General features: G+C 41.1%; 1 long non-coding RNA gene across 1 annotated transcript in view; it reads right to left on the reverse strand.

Annotated features, from left to right (window-relative positions):
• The window catches only part of LOC310770572, a 105,314-nt gene extending 81,539 nt beyond the window's left edge, over positions 1-23,775 (reverse strand). Inside the window, exon 1 of the long non-coding RNA XR_014552283.1 lies at positions 23,597-23,775. This is a non-coding gene — a long non-coding RNA (uncharacterized lncRNA). The remainder of the gene's footprint in view (positions 1-23,596) is intronic.
• Between the last annotated feature and the right edge of the window lie 789 nt (positions 23,776-24,564).

The raw sequence follows: 24,564 nt of genomic DNA on the forward strand, positions 1-24,564 counted from the left end.
GTAATATGTATTCTTGTGACCTTGCTTTTCTATACCTATAACAAATAATAGCACATGTTACAGCTTTTCCTTGTCTTCTTCCTCTTCAGTCTCAGCAGTTTTTTTTATTGTTTTCTCTCTTCTGCACTGAGTTCGAGACTTCCATCATTCCTTATGCAACATGACTGGTGCTTTGCTCTTTCCTTCCTGTTGGTTCATAATACTCTGTTTAAAAGCAACAGTGAGCCTAGACTCTGAGATGAGTGATTGGGTGACTGGATGTCATTCTCCCGATCTAACAATCATGGCTGCATCTCTTATGCCACATAGAGTATATCTTGCACCACCTTTTGCAGGGTTACCTTATGCCTTGTACTTAGTTTGGTTCTGCCATTTTAGTTTTCTGTCCCAAGTTCCTACCCCTGTGCTCAGTGCCGGATTTATGTATAAGCTAAACAAGCTATAGCTTAGGGCCCCACTCTCTTGGGCCCCCCCAAAAAAATTTAAAGGGGAAAAAACCTGGATGTACATTTCCAAAATATAAGATAAAAAACAAATACAATAAAACCTACATATAGCAACAGTGTTTTGTGTTGTGTAGGCTCCTATGATATAAGTAATGCCCCCCCCTCCACTAGCCTGCTCTCTAAAATATCACATATTACCTACAGTAGCTTAGGGCCTCATCAAACCTAAATCCAGCCCTGCCTGTGCTTCATGGAAACCCCAGAATCCTCCTTATACCGCAAGCCCCAACCCAGAATTTGTGTTGAACCATCCTCTCTCCTCCTTATTCCTTGGCTTCTCAGCTCCATCTCTTTTCCTTCTTAGTCTGAGTGATTTCAAAGCCTGAAGATGCTCTTGTCACTGGCAAGGAGCTGCCATTGCTATGGCTTTCCTGTCATAGTTCTCACTTCAAATTAGCATCTCCCTCCAATATGAGCCACTTATCCATGATGTGTGTTTTCACAAGAGGACCAACTCTTTAGAGATGGCTGATGGCCACGCTGCTTTGTAAAGCATAAAACAACACAGTCCTGCATGAAGGAAACAAGGGACAGCTACCAGGGAGACTGAATCACCTATTATTCCAGAGAAACAGGGGCACTTCCACTTTTGTCAAGAGGAAATGCTCAAGGGCACTGGAATGTAGCCTGCAGATTAGAACAATCCACATAACTACATGGGATCATCTGGCAATCTGAGTTCGCAAATATGCTCCTGCAGGTAATATGGATCACTGCATATTGCATAGTCTCTGTGTTCTGCCTGAAATGATCTCATGCATAAAATGGCACTGCTGACAGAGGGATCATGGGCTTAGCAGGCCTGTGCAATTCATTTCATTGGCAAAGTAATGATGGCCGAGGAAGAAACTGTGACCCACACAATTTCAGGCGCACTTCAGCCACAGGCTTAGAAAAGCAGGTAAGACGTTCCTGTGTAGATACTGCCTAAGATGCCCCCCTTGGCTCTTGGCTTGTTATATTTGGCATGCTGTGCTTTTGCCTAGTATAAAGGTTTGTTTAATAAAGGATAACAAAATATAATGCGGTTACTGGTGGCAAAGATCCATGCTCCACTTCTCTGGCCTGGAATTAGCAGCTACCTACTAATATGCACTGTGACTGGCAATAATCCAGGAGAGGAAACAAAATAAATTGAACCAGTGTGCATGGAATGTGCTCAGACTTGTTAAATAACTCATCCAAATGAAATGTGATGTTTTGCCAGGGAATCAGATACAAGTATGGAGATTCGATTTGTGTGTGTGTGTGTGTGTGTGTGTGTGTGTGAAACAGAGAGAGAGAAATGCGAATATAAGAACCAAACATATTATTTATTTATGGGTGCTCCAACCAAGGTGTATGATTTGTGCTTGCCCTATGGAGCTTCCTATCATTTTCGCTCTCATGTGCTTCCCCAGTCTTTTCCCTGAGAAAGGAGAAAACTATTTGGACCTCCGCCTAGAAAGCATGTGTCAAGTGGAAAACTGCTCTGACCTGTGATTTCTAGGTATGGGACAACTGGAAGTGTGGAAGAGCCCTTAGTTCTGAAGGGAGGCAAGGAAAACCAACATTATTTTTCATGGTCAATAAAGGGGACTCTAAAAAGCTCAGCAAATAGTTCTTTGTATGAAGTAGATACCTATTGTTTGCAAATGAAAACCAGATCCTGATTTAACGTAACTCAGGGTGATACTTCAGTAGGAAAGCTCAGTTTGAGAACAACAACCAAAGCTATTGTCCATTTTAAAAGCTATACATACATTTAAGGACTTTCAAAAAAATTATAAGGATGCAATGCAGCCAATTGATGCACTTTAAAGTCAAAATAGTTTCACAAGCTGCCCTGTTCTGTTTACATCACTGGAACCCAGAAGGGCTACACACACACATGACTGAGTTACCTCCATATGATTAGCATAATAAATATAATAAGTTTTTCTCTTTTCCTGATACTACTGCATAGTATCAGCACACTTCCGGGATGCTTCTGCATACAAAACATTTGGGAGACATCTCTATACTCTTCATTATATTATCTATATGTCAACATGAAAACATATAGAGGCATTCTGGGTGATTACTCACAATTACATGGTAGGAGCAACACAGCTGTAGATGCAAACCATATTATGCAAAATAATCCATACATGAGAAGAACTCTATAAACTAGAGCTTTGCACTGGATTCAGCTGAGAACTCAATCCCAAGCCAAATCAGGCCCATTTGGTGGGATCCAAGTTGTGTTGACACAACCTCGGATGGGTTGAGTGGCCCAGTGCCATCCTGGGCTGCCAGCAATTAGGAGAAACTGTGGGAAAGAGTGTGGCTGTGTTATGTACTGAAGTTCTCACCCTGGGCCATCAGGGGGATACTGTAGATAGTTTTCACTCAGGTCCACATATGCAAATAAGGGATTGAAAGTGACGTTCAGTGATTGGATAGTTACGGAAAGTGTTACAGTTGCGTTGTAAAGGTAAAGGTAAAGGGACCCCTGACCATTAGGTCCAGTCGTGACCGACTCTGGGGTTGCGCCGCTCATCTCACTTTATTGGCCGAGGGAGCTGGCGTACAACTTCCGGGTCACGTGGCCAGCATGACTAAGCTGCTTCTGGTGAACCAGAGCAGCGCACAGAAACGCCGTTTACCTTCCCGCCGGAGTGGTACCTATTTATCTACTTGCACTTTGATGTGCTTTTGAACTGCTAGGTTGGCAGAAGCTGGGACCGAGCAACGGGAGCTCACCCCGTTGCGGGGATTTGAACCGCTGACCTTCTGATCGGCAAGTCCTAGGCTCTGTGGTTTAACCCACAGCGCCACCCGTGTGTTGTAGTGGAGCTCTATATAAGCAGGCTGGCTTAACCTTTCAGTTCAGTTCTGTTCTGGCCTGTGAATAAACAAGAGCTGTTTGAAGAATTTCTGTGTCGTCTGATATGTTCACCCACAACTTAACAGGCTTCATGGGAGAAGGTGGGAGGTGACTTTCCCAGCAAGGCCTCTCCTTCTCTCTGCCCCTTGAATCAACACCAGGCAGTACAGTATTGGATTCTCCATGTAACAGGTGTTAAGCATGAGCAGTGCCAGTCACTTCTCCCTTGCAAGCAGCTTCTCTTGTATACAAGGAAGCAGCTCATGAAGGAGCAGCAAGGTGCAGGATCTGATCCCCTGGCTTAAAACCCCCTCCTGTCCATATTTTTAAACCTCATTTTAACCGTATGTTAAACTCAGCTTTAAAAAACTCTTTAAAAATCCTTAGCCCCACCCCCTGAAATGCTGCAGGGATGAATGCAACTGGGTCAGTGGCTTGCTGGGTGCCCCAGGGCAGATCAGCCCAATCCTTGGGCCACGTCTTGGGGCCACAGGGCAGATCACGGGGTCCATGAGCAGTTCTTATATAAATGCTCCAATTATGGCAAAAGTTTCAGAAAGCAAACACATTTGATAATGCATCAGAGAACCCACCCAGGAGAGAAGACATATAACTAACCAGACCTTGGGAAAAGCTTCAGTCATAGTTCACTGCTTACAGAACATAAAAGCATAGACACAAGAGACAAACTGTATAATTTTTTTAGAGTGTGTGAAAGGCATCCGTTGTCGTACTGATGTTCTCTGACCACAAAAAATCCACATAGGAATGAAAGCGTAAGAATGTAGGGTAGACTGGGGAATGAAAGCTCTGTGAAGGATTGTGTAGGGGAAATTTCCTTAGTATAAGGATTCAAGTTGTCATTTCTTTTTGGTACTACAGAAAGCCATTTCTGAGTATTTTAATATACAAGGGCAAAAAGCATCAGAAGTAAAGGCGTTGCTCTACCACTGAGCTACGCTGCTTCTCTAAAAATTATGACAGCTGGCCTTTGTTGGCCTATATGAAGTCCGCCTCACAAGTGATGATTCAAGGTGTAATTGTTCACAACCTGCTCTGTTTTCTTCTGCTCCTTTCCCCTGCTCTCCCCCAAACACCCACTCCACGTCCATCCTGTAAGGATTCAAGAAAAGGCTCCCTATTGGTGTCTTGGGTTTACCCATGACTGTGCCATGGAAGCAGCCTTTAATGCTCTGTTTGCCCCCTTCTAACTTTATAAAACAAGCAGAACCATGTGAGAGAGCAAATTTAGGCATGGGGAGAAATTTGATGCTAAACTTAGCTCATTACTGAAACAATATGCAAACTGAAACACAGCCACTCTTATCTAATTTTTGCAGTTCAGTGCAGTTCTCCAGACAAGTAATGTCTACAGAAATGTACACACTAAAGCGTAAATATGAATGCATATATTAGTGAGATGAACACACAAACATGCCTTATCTTAGGGGCAATAGCATTCTGAAAATGTATATATTAGGCACAATTGCATATAAAAATGTGTGTAGCAGGAGGAATGGGTACACAAATTCTGATGAATTTTCATGAGGACTTTTAAAAAACAAAATCGCAAACTGATTTTGAAAGGCATGGTTGGAAAAAATGAGAAACTGAGAGGAACCAGGATTGACCTATTTATCCTATCCATCCTGATTTGCTTGCAGAAAGCTTAAGGTTAGGTTAATGAGCATTTGTTTCGATTTTTTGTAGGTTGGTTATAGGGCAATGAGCATTTATTCTGATTTGCTTATGGGGTGTTATTTATATGTCTTTCTGTTAGCTATATTTTAGTGTATATCCCTATCACAGCTGTTTTTTAAAGTGGGTTTGTTGTTCTAGGGTGACAGAATATAAATCCACTTCAACTGTGCAAACCTTTATGGTATACGCTTGAATCCTTCCTGCAAAACAACAATAGTCTATAAGCAACCCATATGACCATTGTGCCTCATTAGCCGTTTGACACATCCATCTGGAAATTATATATGGGTTGCATGTTGGTAACCATTTTACGCGTAGATATGTGGTCTTCAACAATAAGAATGATAGCTTTCCAATGCCTTGATCTCTGCTTTCTCTTATTCAATTGGACACAGCAATAGTTCTCTTGGGGATACATGCTGTACTAGTGCTAAACAAGAAAGGCATATTCTGAAGCAAAGGGGAATCCAAGAGGCATCCTGAAAGCTCTGGGACTTAAGTGCTTTGAAGACCTGTCTGCTCTTGAGCTGCGCTGGCTTATATAACTCATTCAAAACTTTTGGGAAAGCTGCCCTAGAACACACAATGGATGCCCGTCTCGACCCTTCCTGTTGAGAAGGTATGCATAAATGTGCACAGGGTAGCTTAAAGAGAATGTTATTGCTTCAAATAATAGAAAGGGGTGATTTGATTATGCATCAGTGTTACTCGGCAGGGAGGATGTATTATTCACTTGCTGTTGCTAGGTTACCAGCCTTATTTACAGATAGAAGTTTCCAGAGAAGGGAAATTTGAGAAGCTTCAAGGACAGAAGGCGAGCGGGAGGGAAGAGGCACCAGCAAATCAAAGCTTGTTAGTCTAGAGTGAATGTTAAACACCTTTCTACAGTGAGGCCTAGAATAAAAAAGAGAAGAGTGGGTGAGATAATATGAGAAAGCATGTCAGTAAACTGTCCTTCTTGACCAGCAGTTCTGATTTCAAAGGATGCTGTTGGCTAAGGAAGATAGGGAGAAAATTAAGTGTGGGTGTCAATTTATAGAATCATAAAATTATAGAGGTGGGAGGGACCCTGAGGATCATCTAGGCCAATTCCCTGCAATGCAGGAATCTCAACTAGATCATACATGACAGATGGCCATCCAACCTCTGCTTAAAAACCTCCAAGGAAGGAGAGTCCACCAACTCTCATGGGAGTCTCTTCCACTGTCAAGCAGCTTTTATTGACAGAAAGTTCTTCCTGATGTTTAGTCAGAATCTCCTTTCTTGCAACTTGAATGCATTGGTTCGGTCCTAGCCTCCGGAGTAGGAGAAAGAAAAAGCACACAGGTTTAAATTAGATTATGTAGGCACCTGAGAAGAAGCAAAGACTACAGAGTAGTTTTAAAAAGAGCATGTACAGCCAGATGCTATGGCAAAGGGCTCAGATGTGCTAGTGACCTTGGAAATACATTGTTGTCTGGGAGGCAGTTGATGTAGACCTCTTGTACACATGAGGAATAGGATACATGCAGTATGTGGAGAAGCTGCATCACGTGTCATGCTACAGCCATTGATGTACAGAAAATGAAACTAAATTGTGCTATATTGGTTGAAGTGGGGCGGGAAATAATTTGGGACCTGAAACACATCAGAAAAGGCTAGCAGCTCTGGCCTCCAAACATATCCACATAATCAGTGTCAATAAACAAGTGTCTCTTCGTACAAACAGAAGAGCATAATTTGCACCAGGTTTTGTTCAGGAAAAGAGTATAAAACGAATCCCTCAGTACATTTGCTTTATTTTTTTTTTAGCTATTACAAAAGGAGCTTAGAAGCCACTCAGTGACTCATCACTTGTAGGTGGTAGCTTTATGAGTAGCTAAATGCAGCCAGCAATTGTTCTCAAACTAGATTTCTATCTGAAATCTAGATTTCTATTTGGTACAGCAATGCCAAACCATTTTCTTATAGCAGTAGTATGAATGCTACATAAGTTGAGCCCTGAAGGTAAAGTTAGTTAAATTTCTGATATAATTTAAGCTGATGGCATCAAATTGTAATAGGTGTTTCTTCCAATTCAGACACACATCAGAAAGAAGGCAAATGTAATTTCGATTATTTCTGATTCTGTGAAAAGGAATGTTAAATATAACAATAAAATGTTGCAGTGATGAGTGGTCCCCTTTAGGATTCCAGTTGGCCAGCCATATGGTTTTTCAGGACACTCCATTCCATTGTCCCTTCCCCTGGGTTCTGAGGCCACAGAGTGATTAGCGCCTTGGGATAAATGATCATGTACACAAGTCTTTAAGCAATCATGAAGTTGAGGGTGGGCATGACTTAGAAAAAGATCACATGCTTTGCCTGTGAGAGATCCTAGAGTCAATGACTAGCATTACTGCTTAAAGCACAGCGGCAGCAGGATCTGAAGAAAAGCCATTGCTAGTTAATGTTGACTTTCATGGGTTAGTTCAGGAGTAACCAATGTGATACCTTCCAGTTGGACTACAACTCTCTTCAGCTGCAGCCTGTAGGGCTAATAATCAGGTATGATGTCTGTTGTAGTCTAAAACTACTGGAGAGTATCATGGGCACTGTCCAAATAGACAATGGTTCTATGTTGATGCAAGGCAGCCCCTTATATTCAATAACATCTCTGGCAAAATAATATTGTTGGATGTATGCAGCCATCTTTGATAATTAATGATTACTGAGCAGAGGTCTTAGTGCTCATACACACTCACTCACTCATGAAGTAAAAAAAAGAAAATTTAATGACAGACTCAGTTGAAATTCCTTTGTTCTGTTTCTATTTTTATAAAAGCTACAAGAGATTAGGTTAGAATTTCCTTGTATAACAGTGATTGCCATGGTAACTAAACAAATTTAAAGCCTTAGGTGCTCCCCACTCTCAAGTCTTTCCTTTATAGTGAATATAAGGATCTCAAGTTTTGTCCTCCTGCCCTCCAAGTTATACAGAACCCTATGAAGAAACCTGCTGAGTTCTCAACACCCGTGTGGAGCCTGTTTTTAGTAATTAAGGCACAACACACAACACACTTACCAAAGCCAAGTTTTTGCTATTAACTTCTATTTGCTATATTCTATTCTATTTGCAGTAATTTGCTCTCACACCTTCCATTTTTTTAACATTTCCTGGGAGTTCAAGAATAACTTGTGAGAAGGTAAGTGAGACAACTACATCTTTTATCTCTGTCTTCTTATTCCTCCTGTAATTTTTCAGAATTAAAGTCCAGTACTAGGCACACTTACTTTGCCGTGAGACCTGTTTTTAACACGGTCGTCTTGGAACTGATACAGCTAGGTAATGGACCTCATCATTCAGCATCAAAGTGAGCTCCTGCTACTTCCTGATATGGAGCCACTGTAGATACAGGATTTCTATTCATGGTAAAATTGGGAGCTCAGTACCACCACTCAGCACCATTCCTAGAAGCTCTCGCTAAACATTTGTCCCGATGAATATTTTGCAAAACCCACAAATTTGACTACCTGCTGACCAAACTCTCCGTGGTCAACTCACCTTTTGAGAGATATCAACAACTGAATTCTCCCATTGCAATTAATAGAACTAAGTTAGTGATGTGCGTTAATTTTAATGGGTCTGCTCTGAGTATGATTAACATTGGATGTAATCTATAATTATCAAAAGAGCCTTGCTGGGTCTGAACATTCTCATTCATTAAAGGTTTTAAAGCAGAAGTTGGATGGCCATCAGTCATGCATGCTTTAGTTGACATTCCTGTAACCTCACTTCTCATCGTGAGGATCTCAGTGTCCAGCACTGGTGGAGTCAATTCAGTGCTCCTGCTGGTGTGTTTCCCCCACCCCTAACCTCTCAGTCATCTTGTAGCACCTCTCTTCCTCCTGGTAAGCAACTGCAACCCACCTGCTAAGAAGCTAACATAGTGGCTCTGCCCTACACAGTCCGCCACTTCTGCATTTCAGTGACACCTCAAATTCTTTCCATTTTTTGCCCCTTTTACTTCAGGTGTCACACTGAAGTTGCAATTATGCTGGTGTACTAATGGTGCACAAGAATGACACGAATCCACTTTGCTGGAGTATCTTTGGACTCAGTAGCACTGGGGACTTATTTTATTTTTGTCCAGGGTGCTTAAGTCAAAAGTTGAATTGTACTGTTATTCTTTTAAAAAATGTTAGTAACAATGGTTTGGGTACTTGCAAGGTAACCTGTTTTTATGTCAAGATATATTAGTCCCCCCCCCCTTTGGTTATATTTCAGTGTGAATTTTTGAGTCAGATACTGTTATATTATAAAAAGCTTTTCCTATCTCTTCCACTGTTAAATGTTTTATACTGTAATGTATTATAACACAACACTTAATAAATTTTGACTTGGCACCCCACAGGGCAGACACTATTTCAGCCTGACTTCAGCACTTCATGATTCTTTCTGCAGAGATTGGGGATTTGTATTCCCCTCAAATTCTGCAGAGATCCCCAGTCTTTTATATATACAGATGCACTCATACTGGATACTTTTGAACTGCATGGACCGTGGATTAGACCACGGCCTCCTAAGATTGATTCCTGAATTAGCTTGTTGCTCCTTAGATTCTCAAGGCTGATTTTCTATCATATCCATTCATCAAACCCATAGGAAATAATGTATCCTGGAGATGTATTTCAGAGATTTGCTTCAAGAGGCAACTCCCTCATATCCAGCAGCTGATACATATTTTATGCATGTGTCAGGAAATGGTCCGAATGGGAGGACTGGGAAGTGCATCCTCAGTCAGATCAGTTTCTCTCCGAAGCGGAGGAGAGGGGGAAGATTCGCACCCCTTCTCCCCAGCAGTTTCAGTAGGAGAGAGGAGAATGCTGCACAGCCTCCGTAGGAGTTACCTAGCTATGAGATAGTGGAAGAAGAGGAGAAAGGGAGGGAACAGTCTCCCTAGAGAGCCTGGGCAACCCCTCTCCCCTCGGGCTCGTAGGTCTCTCCATGTTAGAGAACAGAGAATGCAGAGGGGCTGAAATTCCCATTGGTGCCCAGGATGTTGCTGGGGACTGAGGGGGAACTCTCTTTGTGGAGAGATGTGGATTCTTGCCTTGCAACCAGATGACTGAATAAAAAGGACTACAAAAGACAAACTGCTTGTGATTCTTGACTGTGAAGTTACCAGAGGAGGAGAGGACTCTCCACGCCTGACAGTATGCTGATTTGGTAGATGGCATGGCGTCAGCAATGAAGTGACCTAGGGGTAAATCAAATAGGCAAGATCAGTTACACGAAAATATTATCTGGCCTCTGCAGAAAGACATTAATCATGCCAGAGGTTTTCCAGTTCTGCCCCATGGGTGCCTGTGATACTCAGGTGAAAACCTTTGATTCCAGCCTGGAAGTAACCCAGTTCCACCATATTATCGCTTTTTACCACATTTTAATATTAAAATAATACCTGAAGCAGCTTACAATATGACTTAAAATACACAACAAAAATACAAATACTAAAACTGCATATTAAATATGATAATATCCAGAACAATAATAATATATTCCACCTGCCCTTCTGGCTATACCCAGTCTCTGAGATTCTGACTTAGATCCTGCCTAAGTCCATTCCAGAATGCTGTCCTCCCTATAGTATCCACTCAAAGGTCTCTAGCCCTAGGCAGCAGCCCTTTGTAACTGTATTCTCCCCGGGCCACTCTGGACACTGCCTGGCCCAACTGTTAATCTGAATCCCTTCTAATATCCTCCACCAGCACCTTCTCCACCTCTCTATATCAGACGTTTGGAAAGAGTGTGGTAGTTCAACATTATTTCTGAAGTGTGAAACCCCTTTGTTGAGTGTGGGTCAACAACATGCCAGAATGGCATATCTTCCAACATGACATGGCCCAAATCTGGGATGCCATCTTTTGGGTCCACACTCTCATGTGAGTCATGTGACTCGTATGAGATCATGCCCCCCAAAAGCGCTTTTTCCAGGCATAGTGGCCCAAAACACATGTTTTGGGGCACCATGCCTGAAAAAAAGCATAAGGTTGTGGAGGCCATTTTGGCCACTGTCCTCTTGTGAGAAAAAAGGGATGTCCCATGTTTATTGGGGCAGTTGATGGGTATGTAAATGGGTTGGCGACATCACTGCAAAGCCAGACTGTTTCCATTTACAGACAGATGATGCGAGTAAATCTCTACTGGATCTCATTCACAGTTACCTGCAGCAAAATGTTTGCCCACGGACTGTTCACTTCTCTCATAGGAAAAAAAGAAGTAGTACTGTCCACTCTTGAATGTCTTTTCTTCTAGTTTTTTTTAAAAATGTTATTCAGTGTGCTAGTTTGAAGCAACAATTAGATGCAAGTAGGCTACTTTTCCTTTACAGAAGTAGGACAGCTTGAGATGCTTGCAGTACCAAGTCACAAGAAAAAAGAATGTTTAGATCGCATGAAAAATATTTTATGGTTTACGTAAATCTGTGTGCAATGGTCTGAACAAAAATACTGTAAGAGATGCCTTTCTGGACACTTTATAATTTAAAAACCGATGGCAGGTTACACTGAAAGGATGAGAAGATTATATATATTTATTTACAGCTGGTATCTGTTTGTTTGTATTGGGATTTATTTCAACATAGCATTCTTTAGTCAGTTTTTATTTCATTTAACTCAACTAAGAAGAAGCCATGCATCCACTTTCAACTTAAATAATAGTGACGTGCTACTCTGTATCTCCTTCTGCTTAAACATTAGCTTCACATCCACATTGATTCGGAGCCAGATATTGGGTGGGGAGGTAGATCCTCAATTCACTTGGGGCAGACTGGCCTGATCTGGAGGGGGGACAGTTTGTGCCAAGCCCAATCCTTCACTCTCCTACTCCTCAGGCTCTTCAGATGTAAGTGTGTAGTGCTATTCCCTGTCTTTCTCCCATTCCTTTCTTAACCAGAGTCCTTGGATGAGATCAGGGCTACAGCAGCACAAAGGAGTGAGGATGGAGGGCTGGGGAGTACCCATCTTACCATTTCATCTCTACAACAGTAGATCCTGACATACAGCAGTTTACAGCATGAGCATGGTTAGACTCAAGGGTCCTCATGTATTCTTTGTCAAATGGAAGCTTAGTGCTGAGTAGAGGAGGTCCACATGATATAGGGTAAGTTCACAAAGGGATGCAATTTCCAAGACTAGACAACAAATATGTCAGATTATCAATCTTTTCAGAGTTTTATGGGGTGATTGCTCACTTGTGACAATCTATTAGCCTATTTGCCATTTTGCATGGCAAAATTTAACACACTTTAACACCCATCCCTCTTGCTAAATATGGAGTTGTGCTGCACTTATTGTGTGGTGTGTGGGGCAATTACACAAACTAGCTCATTGTGTGGTGGATTCTGGTCTAATGAAATTATGCACATACCTCATACAGTAAGGTGAGCACAACTCCATATTTTAAAAGTGGGACCAAAAGGTATGACATATTTTAAATAAACTGTTCTCCATGAGTTTTATTTTTCTACAGTTGTCCATGTTAAGAGGACAACCAATTCAGAAGCCATTCATGTGCTTGCTGAGGATAGAAGCTTCATGTAAATACACCTGGTGGGGATAAAAGGCAGAACATTAGTAGCTGATGGTGGGATTTCAAAGTGAAAGCAAGGTTTGATATGGGAATTTTTGCAGGTTATTATTTCCAGAATTTTGTTTTTCCCATCCCAAAGATTAAGCTATTGTTTGCTCACCTTAAGTTCCATCAATTATTAATTCAAATGGAGGTAACTTGCTTGACTGAACTTTGCATGGTTATATGAAGTGCCTGGCTAAAACGATTCCTTCTTTCTCTAAAGATAAGGAGAAATAATCATAACTGCATGAGCTTTAAGTGCAGCTTCAGTACTGCTCACAGGGAAATAGGTTGAGGATTGCAGTGCCAATGTTCTCATACAAAATAGAGCACAATATGTTGTTGCTGTGAAATGTAAGGATTTCAAAGTTCACTCACTTCCCCCTAAATTAAATAATATATATGTGTGTGTTTGTGTGTATTTAGATTGTCACCATTTCTTATTTCTGTTGCATAAAAATGCAAACAGAATGAATATCTTGGGGATAGAATGCCTTCCCATAGGCTTCCATGTCCTTCTGCATTTGCAGGATGATGCCCATGTGGCAAACAAAGAACTGCCAGTGACTAGAGCAACCAGAAAAGATATGTTTCAGGTTACTGAAGCAGGATTTGAATGTGTGAAGGATCTCATAGGATTAAGAAACGATGACAGTTATCCAAACAATGAGAAAAATTCAACCTCCTGCTCTCCTGTCATCGCAAAGATCTTTCCCCCATCCCTCTTCTGGGAGTTCTCCTGACCCTCCACAGCAGATATGAAGGAGGAGAGGTGGGGAAGTCCCATTGCACCACCAGGAGCCCCTGTACTGGCTTTTGCCAGCATGCTGGGTTTATGGAATCTGGGCCTAAGTCCTATTTAGCCAGGTCAGAGAACCTCAAGCACAGGGAAAATGTGTGGTGTTCCAGGCCAATCTCCCAAGTCCTTGGACTCTCCTTCCCAGGCTCTTGTGCTAGGCTGGAGTGTGATAATGTCTCTTGCTTGCCTTGATGGAAACCCTTAACTTCCACATGGTTGGAATGTAGCCTACTGTATGCTCTGCCTCTTTTGCCTTGGGTCCACCTACTACTAGCGTTTAGCCCCCAGAAGATTGACCATAAGTGAATGTCAACCTCGGGCTGAAAAATATAGTATATATTTGCTATATGTCTGCTATAAAGTAATAGTCAATCTCCCATTAAAACGGTAAAGGACCCATGGGTGCTTAAGTCCACTCAAAGGTGACTGTGGGGTTGCGGCGCTCATCTTGCTTTCAGGCTAAGGGAGCCGGTGTTTGTCCACAGACACCTTTCCAGGTCATGTGGCCTGCATGACTAAAATGCTTCTGGCACAACGGAACACTGTGACAAGTGCCAGAGCGCACGGAAATGCCGTTTACCTTCCCGCTGCAGTGGTACCTATTTATCTACTTCCACTGGCGTGCTTTAGAATTGCTAGGTTGGCAGGAGCTGGGACAGTGCAACAGGAGCTCACTCTGTCATGGGGATTCGAACCGCTGACCTTCTGATCGGCAAATCCAAGAGGCTCAGTGGTTTAGACACAGCGCCACCCGTGTCCCTCGCCCAGACACCTAATACCTTATGGGAACTGCTCCAATCCATTGGTGGATTCCTTGCAGTCCACACTGAAGAATAGGGCATTAGTGGGGGAATCAATACAAATTTCAGAGTACAAAGTTCAATGGAAACGTTGCACAAAACTCTCTCTTTTTTCAAAGTTCTACTTCTTGTATTTTGTTGAAAGTTGTGCAACCAGTCTTGCATTGGGGAGCCTAAAACAGGATTCTTGGAAATGTGCAAGTACTATTTATAATGGTGGTGCCTATCACAGATTCATTCTGGGTTGGACTGGATCAGAAAGCAAGACAATTCCAGTTCTACGTAATGGTATTCTACAATAATCTGGAAATTAAATTAAATTAGAGGTTCCAGGCAGCACTAAATAAAAGAGAGTTGCATCATCCAACAATGGCTTGTGACAATAATTCTTCAATAACATGAATTCACAGTGAAGTCTTTTTCAGTAATGGTTTTCTGCACTCATAATTAAATATTTTATTGCTTCCTGGTCAACATATTAAGGAGCAATTCATTAATAATCCCTTAGCCACTCTAAACTGGAAACAATGCAATGAACAGAGCATGTGAAGAGAAAGCTTTTTATTTAAGGCACTGCAGCCCTTAAAAGCCTCAGTAACAGTTTATCAATTCATATTGAATAGGCTGGCACTGTTAATGCAAATATTAGGTCCCTCCTCCTTTTTTAAAGACCTTTATCATTTTTACATGGAAGTACAACACAAAACAGTGGAATGCAATGACTGGATTTGGCAATGGTGTGATTTGAGGTTTCTTTAAAAAGTTAATGAATGAAGGATGGGCATGTGTGGAAGCAACCCTAGAATTAAGTTAGATGAGATATTTTTATTAAAAACAGGGCACTTAGTCACTGTACAAGCTCTTTGAAATCTACTGGCAGGTAGAATAAAAGCTAGCAGTTTAGGACACCTTGACCTCGTTTATGCTGACGCTTTCAGAAATTGCATTAAGAGGCTGCCAAATGCTTTAAGATGGTACTCTGGGACAGCTTTAGGCATGCACTTACAATGGAAAGAGTGTACAGCTTTTCATTCGCATGGTTCTTTCTTTTTAAGTTTTCAATTTAGCCCTGTCCCTAAACAGAATGAAATGAAACCCTAATTTTGGTATGTTTTCATTTTTTTGTATTCTTTCAAACTTAAAGCAATAAACAGCACCAATAAATAACAGCAACAGCAGCAGCAACAACAACAACATTCATGGATGGTTTATTATCAACTTCTTACTTAAAATGTCACCACAATTTTTATTTTCTTTCACAAAAAGAGCAACAGCAGCACAGTGAGTCCTCTCAGCACACCTACCTGTATGCAAATTAGTCATATGCAGGACAATATGTGTGTTGTCTATCACAGCCAATGAGAGAAAGTTTTGGGATGAACAAAATAAAGTACCAGTAATATATAGATATATATTTGTGACAGGATGTGATATGTTGTCAGCAAAGTCCTTGACATTGTGCTTTTAAATATCATACCCAAGAGAAGAACTGTTTTGCCACTTTATTCCCATAGGAGACACCAAGAACTTGTTAAAAGAGAGTACTATTTGATTTAGTAATTCTATAGAGATTCAATTTATGGAGTCACTAATTTCTTCCTCTGTTGCTGATTCTTTCCTGATATTTTCTATGTTCCCTTATTGTTCCTATCTAATCATTATTCCTTATTGATCCCCCCAATATTTTTAGTTTCCTCTCTCCTGCATGATAAATACATATTGCCTGCCAAGCTGTTTGCTGAACCAACTCTGTCCTTCACCTTTCTGCTAATATCTTGATCCTAAGTATGATATACCCAAAGGTAGCTGTGCTTGCCCCAATGAAATCAGTGGTACAATGAAAGGGCAATATTAGGTTGACCGCAGCAATGGAACAAAGCTATAAGAAACTGAGCTGGATTTTGTGCTTGATGGTCACACTGGGTGACATTCAACTAGGTTTTACTTAGAGTAGACCCACTGAAATGAATAAACATGACTTAGTTAGGATCATTAATTCCAATGGCTCCACTCTGAGCAATACTGAGTTGACAATCACCCACTGTGTCTATAAGTAGAATGCTTGTCAAATTCATTATTCAAAATTCCTATTTTTTTCCAGTTTTATTAATTTCCCACGTTTCCGTTCGCATCATAGTTTTAAAAAGTCATCATTTTAGTGCACTTTTATCAAATATACATGCATTTGTATGCCATTTCCCCATAATACCTTTTTTGAATGCTGTTTTCACTAATATATGCATTTTTTCCTGTAATATAAACATTTTTGTAAACAAGTTTGGTAAAGGTAAAGCTAAAGGGACCCCTGACCATTAGGTCCAGTTGCAGACGACTCTGCGGTTGCGGTGCTCATCTCGCTTTAGTGACCGAGGGAGCCGGCATACAGCTTCCGGGTCATGTGGCCAGCATGACTAAGCCACTTCTGGCGAACCAGAGCAGCACACGGAAACACCATTTACCTTCCCGCCAGAGCGGTACCTATTTATCTACTTGCACTTTTGATGTGCTTTCAAACTGCTAGGTTGGCAGGAGCAGGGACCGAGCAACCGGAGCTCACCTTGTTGTGGGGATTTGAACTGCTGACCTTCTGATCGGCAAGCCCTAGGCTCAATGGTTTAACGCTACCTGCGTCCCCTACACAAGTTTGGTACACCAACCCAAATAGCTGTGCTTCTGTTTGCATATTGTTTGGGGAGCTACAAATGAGGAAAGTTCACATTAACATACAAACTAAACTCACTGCCCCACTTTTTGTTTTTGACCTTTTCAAAATCATACATAAACATCAATCCTTAGTACTGTAATATCACTGGGACCTGATTATATTTAGATGAATAGGATATTTCTTTCCAAAATGTCTTTGTGGCAGATGGTGCTTCCCCATCTGTGGTATTTGAACCCTAGTTCCTGTATTCCATGAACCACCTACTGCCATCTGCTCCTTCCACCAAGTACCATTATTAATTTGCTCCATTGCCTTTCCAGAGAAAGCCAGTAGAAGGCAATTTGCTTCTTCCAAATTTACCAGGGATCTCCCACTTCAGAGCTGCTTGATCTCCGCTTTTACTTGGGCCTCTTCCAAATCATCAACCAATTTGGGCATTTTGTCTATTAGCATGGAGTCTGTTACATTGTTCCCCAAGACAAACAGATGCCAGCCTTCATACAGATTACAGGTGACAATATGTTGGTCATATCTAACAGTTCAGCTGCACTGGCACAAGGGACTTCTCTGCTTGCAACAGAATTTCCTCTCCCTCTCCTCTGCTTTCCTCTCCAGTCCCCTCAAAATTAGTTCAAGACCCTTGCTGCCACAACTGGACACAACTCTGTACTCATAAGTTGTCTCCATTGAAATGATCTTGTACAAACTCTTGTATCTTTAATTCATTACTTTATATGAATACAATTAGATTCCAGAAATGGGGGGGGGGGCGTTTGGGGGAGAGGAGGGGATAGCTCTTGATTTAAAGGTTAACCTAGCAATGGCTTCCCCTGTCTTTCAATACAGTTCCTCCATGGTTTCCCATCCTGTACTTCATTGGCATATCATTCTTGATAAAGACAGGGTACCATTTTGGCTGGTGAAAGCCAGATCAACTGATGTTTGTTTGTTTGCTTGCTTGCTAGATGGCTGTAATGTTTTATTCTGTTCTAAGCCTTCAGGATGTGCATTTTATTATTTATTGAATTTATATCCCACCCTTCCTCCCATTGGAGGAAGGAGTTCCCAGGATTTGAACATATGACAAATAATTATATATTTTTTACTTCTCTCATTCAAGCAGTAAACCTGAATTCATAGTTCAGCTAGTAATTCAGAAGGCCCCTGACCTTTGATTAATGAAAATTCCCTTGTATTCAAAAAGGGTTGTTTTATACACTTATCTACTAAATTAAGTATAACCTACATAAAAAGTGACCTTGCAAGTTACTTCACAGCTATTTTTATGCATTGCTGCAATATATTTGCATACTACAGCAGGGCTAGTAAGTAATCTTCTCCTAATGTAAATTAGAAGTTGGCTAGGCTTCTCAAACAAGACACAGCAAATTAACAAAAATCATTTTGCCACAGCACATAATTACCTCCAGGGAGCCTGTCTGAAGTTCTAAAATCAAGGCAGAGAACACAATGGAGTTTTACAGCAGATTTGGAATAGACTTTTCTGAATGCCTTGATGCCAACTTAGTAGAATTATTTAGTAAATTAAAAGAATATGTGGTAGATGTTTCGTATTCATTTCAGACAATGGCCTGATTCAGCTAATATTCTTCCTTACTTTGTCCCTATTTATGATTTAGGAGGTTTATCATGCTTTCTTGCCTGGCCTATTTAGCACATCTGTTCCATCTCCACCCCCACATGTTGGAATGTCTGCGCATGGGCATAATGTTTGAAGAGCATTCAGTGTATCTAAGTACCAAACAATATGATTGATTCCTAATTTTTATATATATAAAACCTTCAAGAGTGGACATTTGAACCATATATCTCAATTAGAGCTAGACTGGTGACTGTGAGCGGCCATCGAGACCATATAACACCAGTCTTGAAAGACCTTCATTGGCTCCCAGTACATTTCTGAGCACAATTCCAAGTGTTGGTGCTGACCTTTAAAGCCCTAAATGGCCTCGGCCCAGTATATCTGAAGGAGTGGCTCCACCCCCATCGTTCAGGGCCGAGCGCCTTCTGACTGTTTCCATAACTGTGAGAAGTGAGGTTACAGATAACCAGGCAGAGGGCCTTCTCGGTAGTGGCGCCCACCCTGTGGAATGTCCTCCCATCAGATGTCAAGGAAATAAACAACTACCTGACTTTTAGAAAACATCTGAAGGCAGCCCTGTTTAGAGAAGTTTTTAATGTTTGATGTTTTATCATGTTTTTAAGATTCTGCTGGGAGCTGCCTAGAGTGGCTTGGGATACCCAGCCAGATGGGCGGGGTGTAAGTAATTATTATTATTATTATTATTATTATTATTATTATTATTATTATTAATTATTTTGCCTTGCCTGGGCTTTGCCTTAAACTAACCTGTTTAACATTGTTAGAACAATATTAGATTGTTCATTCTAAAACATCACAGGACATACTTGTAATTTTAATCGTATTTCTTACCTTGTTGTTAGTTTATTTTCATCAAACTGTTGCTGGTTGCTCTGCGGCACCCTCTGGTTTCACATTTTAATAATGTGTTAAGAACGTTGTAAGCAATGCAATCATTTGTTCCTCTGTGTAACTGCAACCGTTCCTTAACTCTTTCCTAGCGTTAAAAACACAAGTGTAGATCCACCCTTAGTGTCTTGTTTTCAACAATAGCGAGATCACAGATGCCTCTAAAGATACTGTAACCGTGCTAAACTTTATCCCTCTTCAGAAATGACACCCACACATTCAAATGCATAAACAGGATGTGGGGCTGCACCCGTTACCCTGACTTCTGGTATCCATGCCTCCATCTGTAGCAGGGCTGGCTTTGTATATACAGCTGGCTGCATAAAGACTTCCATGTTGCCATGAACCCCAGTAACGCAGGGGTCTCCTGCTTGGTAACTACAACTGCACATGGAATCTTCACATGTATGTGCTCAGGCTTCCTTGCTACAGCTGTGTATGTGTGGATGCCAGGCAGTAGGGCTAGCTGTTTGGCCCCGTTCCTCGCTCAAAGAGTTGATTTAATGTGTGGGCATCATTTCTGAAGAGGGCTAGAATTTCCATCTCAGGCACTCCAAGTATGCTATATACATATTATAGATCTGTATAGCACCATCAGTGTGTACAGTAGTTTAGCATATGGGGGGGGGGAATGTCCTCTTAAGAATCTTGCAATCATCAATAGCAAGGGTGAAGAAAAGGTGGCATCATATACAAGTTCTGGAAGAGCATTTTGGCAACCATTTATTTAAGTGCCATCTGCATTAATCATCGTCCTCCTCATTATATGTCCACACTGAGTGGCATTACTGCTATCAGCTCAAATTAGAAATTCTTTAGCTGGTTATTTGGGACTGAAAATAAGCAGCTAAATTTTCCCTTTTACAGAAAACCTGTGTTTCCCAGTGCTGGCACAGGCTGAAAGAAGGCTGGCTGGACTTCACTCACCAGTCAGTTACACCCACACTTTCCAAAGAGTTGAAAGCCAGAGAGTTTCAGTGTGGGAGACAGTTCAGTACTGAAACTGATGATGAGAACCATTGGTAGAGTCAAATGAACAATGAAAAATTCATACTTCTTTCTCTCCCACACAAACAGAAAGGCTATTCATTTACATGGGGACCAGATTATGTTTGTGAAGAGAGTTTTCTGATTACGGATCTGACTTGAGCTTAATACCATCTGACTAACACATCACTGATATGTAAATGTAAAAAAAGTTGAAACTGTGTTTTTGCCTTCACAAAGCTTATTGTTAATATTCAAAACTTGTTACATCTTTCCTAGATGTTCTCTTCAATGGCTTAATCGCAGCCAGTCATAAAATATGGTTTATTGTGAATACCCAGCCTAGGTTTTAATATCATCATCATCTGGAATAATAAAAAGGTGTGCATTTCAGACCATATGTGGAGTGCTACCAGAGTGAGTCCACATGTCTGCATTAGAGGGAAAGGTTGCTATTCCTAAAAGAGTGACTTCCATTGAAACTAGAAGCATTGTATTTCCTTTCCTTTTTGTAAAAAAATTGTACTTCTCTAAAAATGTTTCCATTTCTCCATTGCTATGATGAATGGATCATTACATTTACGAATTCTCACATGCGAATCCAAGATTAGCAGGTATTTTATGCATCTTGGCTGTGAGTCCTGGAAGACCTGCTCCCTGCCTTGCTAGCCTTTCCCCAGCTGGCTGACTGACTCCAGCTACAAAAACTGAGGCTGCTGAACAGACTCTTGGGTGGGGGCATAGTTTAGGGTTTGATAGATAGATAGATAGATAGATCTTATAATTTATTTAGAAATGGCTTGATTTGGTTGTGTGCTTTTTGATGTGTTTTATTTATAGTTTATGACTACTTTTGTCATGTTTGTGATTATGTAAATATTTTTACGTTGTAAGCTCCTTGAGGATAGTTGTAACTGTGGAAAAGTGACATACAAATCAAATTATGATGGTGATGATGATTCTGGGATTCCTGGAGGCCTTGTTGCCTGAACAGCAGTGGCTCATGCTGTAGAGCATGTTGTGGTGTCTTTGTGCCTTGCAGATCATGTTTTGTGTGTCTGGTGGAGTCTGGTGATGACATAGATGTGGAATAGCACCTTCCATGTCGGGCTACTAAGGAGTGGGGGTGGGTGGAATGTGGTTGGCACAGTGATTGGTGATTGCTGGGAGTCAAGAGTTGGCATGGCTGCTAGGGAAATGGCTAGCAAGAATGATCCATTTAATTGTGTGGCGTGCTGCTAGTATTCTCTCCTCAGCTTCTGTGTATAGGAGCATATAGGATCCCAATTAAGCATGCTGCTAGTGTGTGAAGATACAGGAGCGCTTGCCTTGACTACAGAACCCAATAATGCAGTGCATTCCTGAATAAAAATGTGTACATGGCTATATCCAAGACCTAAATAGAAACTAAATTATGCAGAAGTATGCATGGAAATGGGTGAACTTTAATTCAGCTGGAGGGTTTTCTGTGGTGATGTATTGCTTGGACCAAGAATCTGGAGGCAATGATGAAATCCTCAAGTGTATTTTGCATCTTCTTACATCACCCTGATGTACTAGGGCCATGGGAAGACAAGCTCACACCTTCGTATTTTTGAAATATTTGAAGCTTGTACTGATTCTTTTAAGGGGTCTACTGGGGCTTCTTTCCTTACTCATATAAATAGAATGACAATATAAACCCCAACACTGGATATAATTTGAAAGTGCAGAGTTTAAGTATGCATTATAAGTCTGCTTGTTAAAATCCAGGCTTTGCCAGGCAAGTGAATAAATCAGTGCTAATAAAAGGAGAAAAGGTCTTGCAGCTTCTATAACAAGCTGATACAGTCACCTTTCCCACTCCAAGGAGGAAAACAGCAGGTTCCTTTTCTTTCCGCCTCAGGCAGAAGAATGGAAGGGCTCGTCTGGTAACTCCTGAGGGAAAGAGAAATGTTAAATAAGTTCCTCCCACACTGTTTTCAGAAGAATGCATGGCTTCTGACTCCTGACCCATCTATCGCCCTGATATCCAGCCCTGAGAGGAAAAGAAAGGTGCCATATTTGACTAGCTTGGCAAAACAGGGAAGGAAATGGTGAAATATAACAGTTGATCAAATTCTATCTTGTCTCAGGCCTATTTTCATATTCCCGTAGGATACTGTCATGCTGCCAATGCAGAACTGTTCTCTACAGTGTATTTGCGAGTACTTTGTCTGGGCTGGTTTAAAATAGCTTGAATGAGGGTTTCAGCAGTTGCAAAGCTTATTCTTGGGATTTTTTCTTTCTCTTCAGTATTTTGCCTACCCTTTCTCTACCCCCCGCTCAAGTTTAACTGACACCCTTTGGATTTATTCAGTGCTTTTTTTCTTTAAAAAAATGTTTAGGAGTACTCTCATTTCGATTCAAGAAAATTACCATTTTACAGTTCAAATCAGGAAAAATACAGTAAATGGACAAAAGTACAAAGATTCACAAAATGTTTAGGGGTATGCGTCCCCCTGCGTCCCCCCAGAAAAAAGCACTGGATTTATTTATTTGATTCCATTTATGAATTGCACCCCATAAAATATCACAAAGCAATTTTCATATGTCTGTTAAACCTTAAATGCTTAAATGTTGCAGTTGTCACAGTGTGTCCTTTTGGACACAGTTGGACCTGCTTCTGAGTGGAAAATGCAAAGGATTGTGCTGTTAAAAGCTGCAACCTCCACAATAAAGATTATACAAAAGAAACATTGTACAGAATAGACCATAGTGGAGAGAAATTTGCCCTTCAGACACAAGGTATTAGCCCTCACCAAAATAAATGTAACTTAAATCAAAATAAATGTAATCTTAAAGTACAGGTACTGTACTTTAAGATTAGAATAAGCTCCAAGTAGTTTTATGCAGTAACCAACTGGCCCCACTTGGTTCTCCCCCATCTGGGGTTGGGATTTCTCCAAGATGTCATTTCTGGCTATTAAAGAGCTAACACATCTTCATCAGAAGGAATTTCCAGGAAAGAGGCTACTTCTGGGAGTGCTTCACAGGTGTGCCTCCTGCTTTTTGGGGAGGCTTATTGGAAGACCTTAAAGGGGGGGGGGCAAAATGAATACTTTAAGAAAATTACACGAACAACTGCAGAGCAGCCAAGCTGGGAAAGAGTAGGGTATGTGGTAGCTGAATGCTCTTGTGCCCCTGCCCCCATGTACAGTGGTACCTCGGGTTAAGAACTTAATCCGTTCTGGTGGTCTGTTCTTAACCTGAGGTACCACTTTAACTAATTGGGCCTCCTGCTGCCACCGCACAATTTCTGTTCTCATCCTGAAGCAAAGTTCTTAACCTGAGGTACTATTTCTGGGTTAGCGGAGTTTGTAATCTGAAGCGTCTGTAACCTGAAGCGTCTGTAACCCGAAGTACCACAGTATTTGGACAAGAGACTACAGAGAGTCCAAAGTATGCAGCCCTAAATCAGATGAGCAGGGGTTTGGGGGTCCAGAAGTTCATTACTGGAAAATCCGTGCTCTGAAGATGTGGTAAACCCAGCTGAAAGACTGAAAGACAACTCAATGGGGTTGAAAGAACGATGTGATTGGCCATTTCGCACATATCTTGAACAGTGTAGGATTACTATGTTTGATCAGAAATTTGAGTCTGGGTCTGTAGATGCCACTCTGTTCTCACCTCTCCTGCACCCAGGCCCCACCATCCTCAATCCACTAGAATGTTGTGACATTTGCTTATATTTTTTCTCAGTCTTCTTGTAATCTTGTAATTCTTCTTGTAATCTATTCCTGCCCAGGAGGAAAGATTAATTGAAACAAATCCTGATATGGGCTCTTCTCAAAGTACTCTGAGTACATTTTCAGTGTTGTGGCCCCACTTAATTCTTATACCAACACTAGCATTAAAATGTTAATAGAGAATTGATGTTGATGCAATTTTAATTTAAGAATTGTGGACTTTTAGAATATAGCAAAAAGATGCTGCTGCTTTTAATTTATTACCCATCTTGAGGTCCCAGGGCAGGTTGCAACAGTTTAAAACTCAACATTAAAATGATGGTGCAATAATACACAGAACAAGGGCAATTCAGAGTTAAATGATGGGGTCTTGTTGTTACATATCTTGGGAGCTGGCTTCAAAAGCATACAGGGAAAAGGTTCTAGTGGTCACCTGTCCAGAAGA

Source organism: Podarcis filfolensis (assembly GCF_964270895.1).
Source record: "Podarcis filfolensis genome assembly, chromosome: 9".
In the NCBI taxonomy this organism is placed as follows: Eukaryota; Metazoa; Chordata; class Lepidosauria; order Squamata; family Lacertidae; genus Podarcis; species Podarcis filfolensis.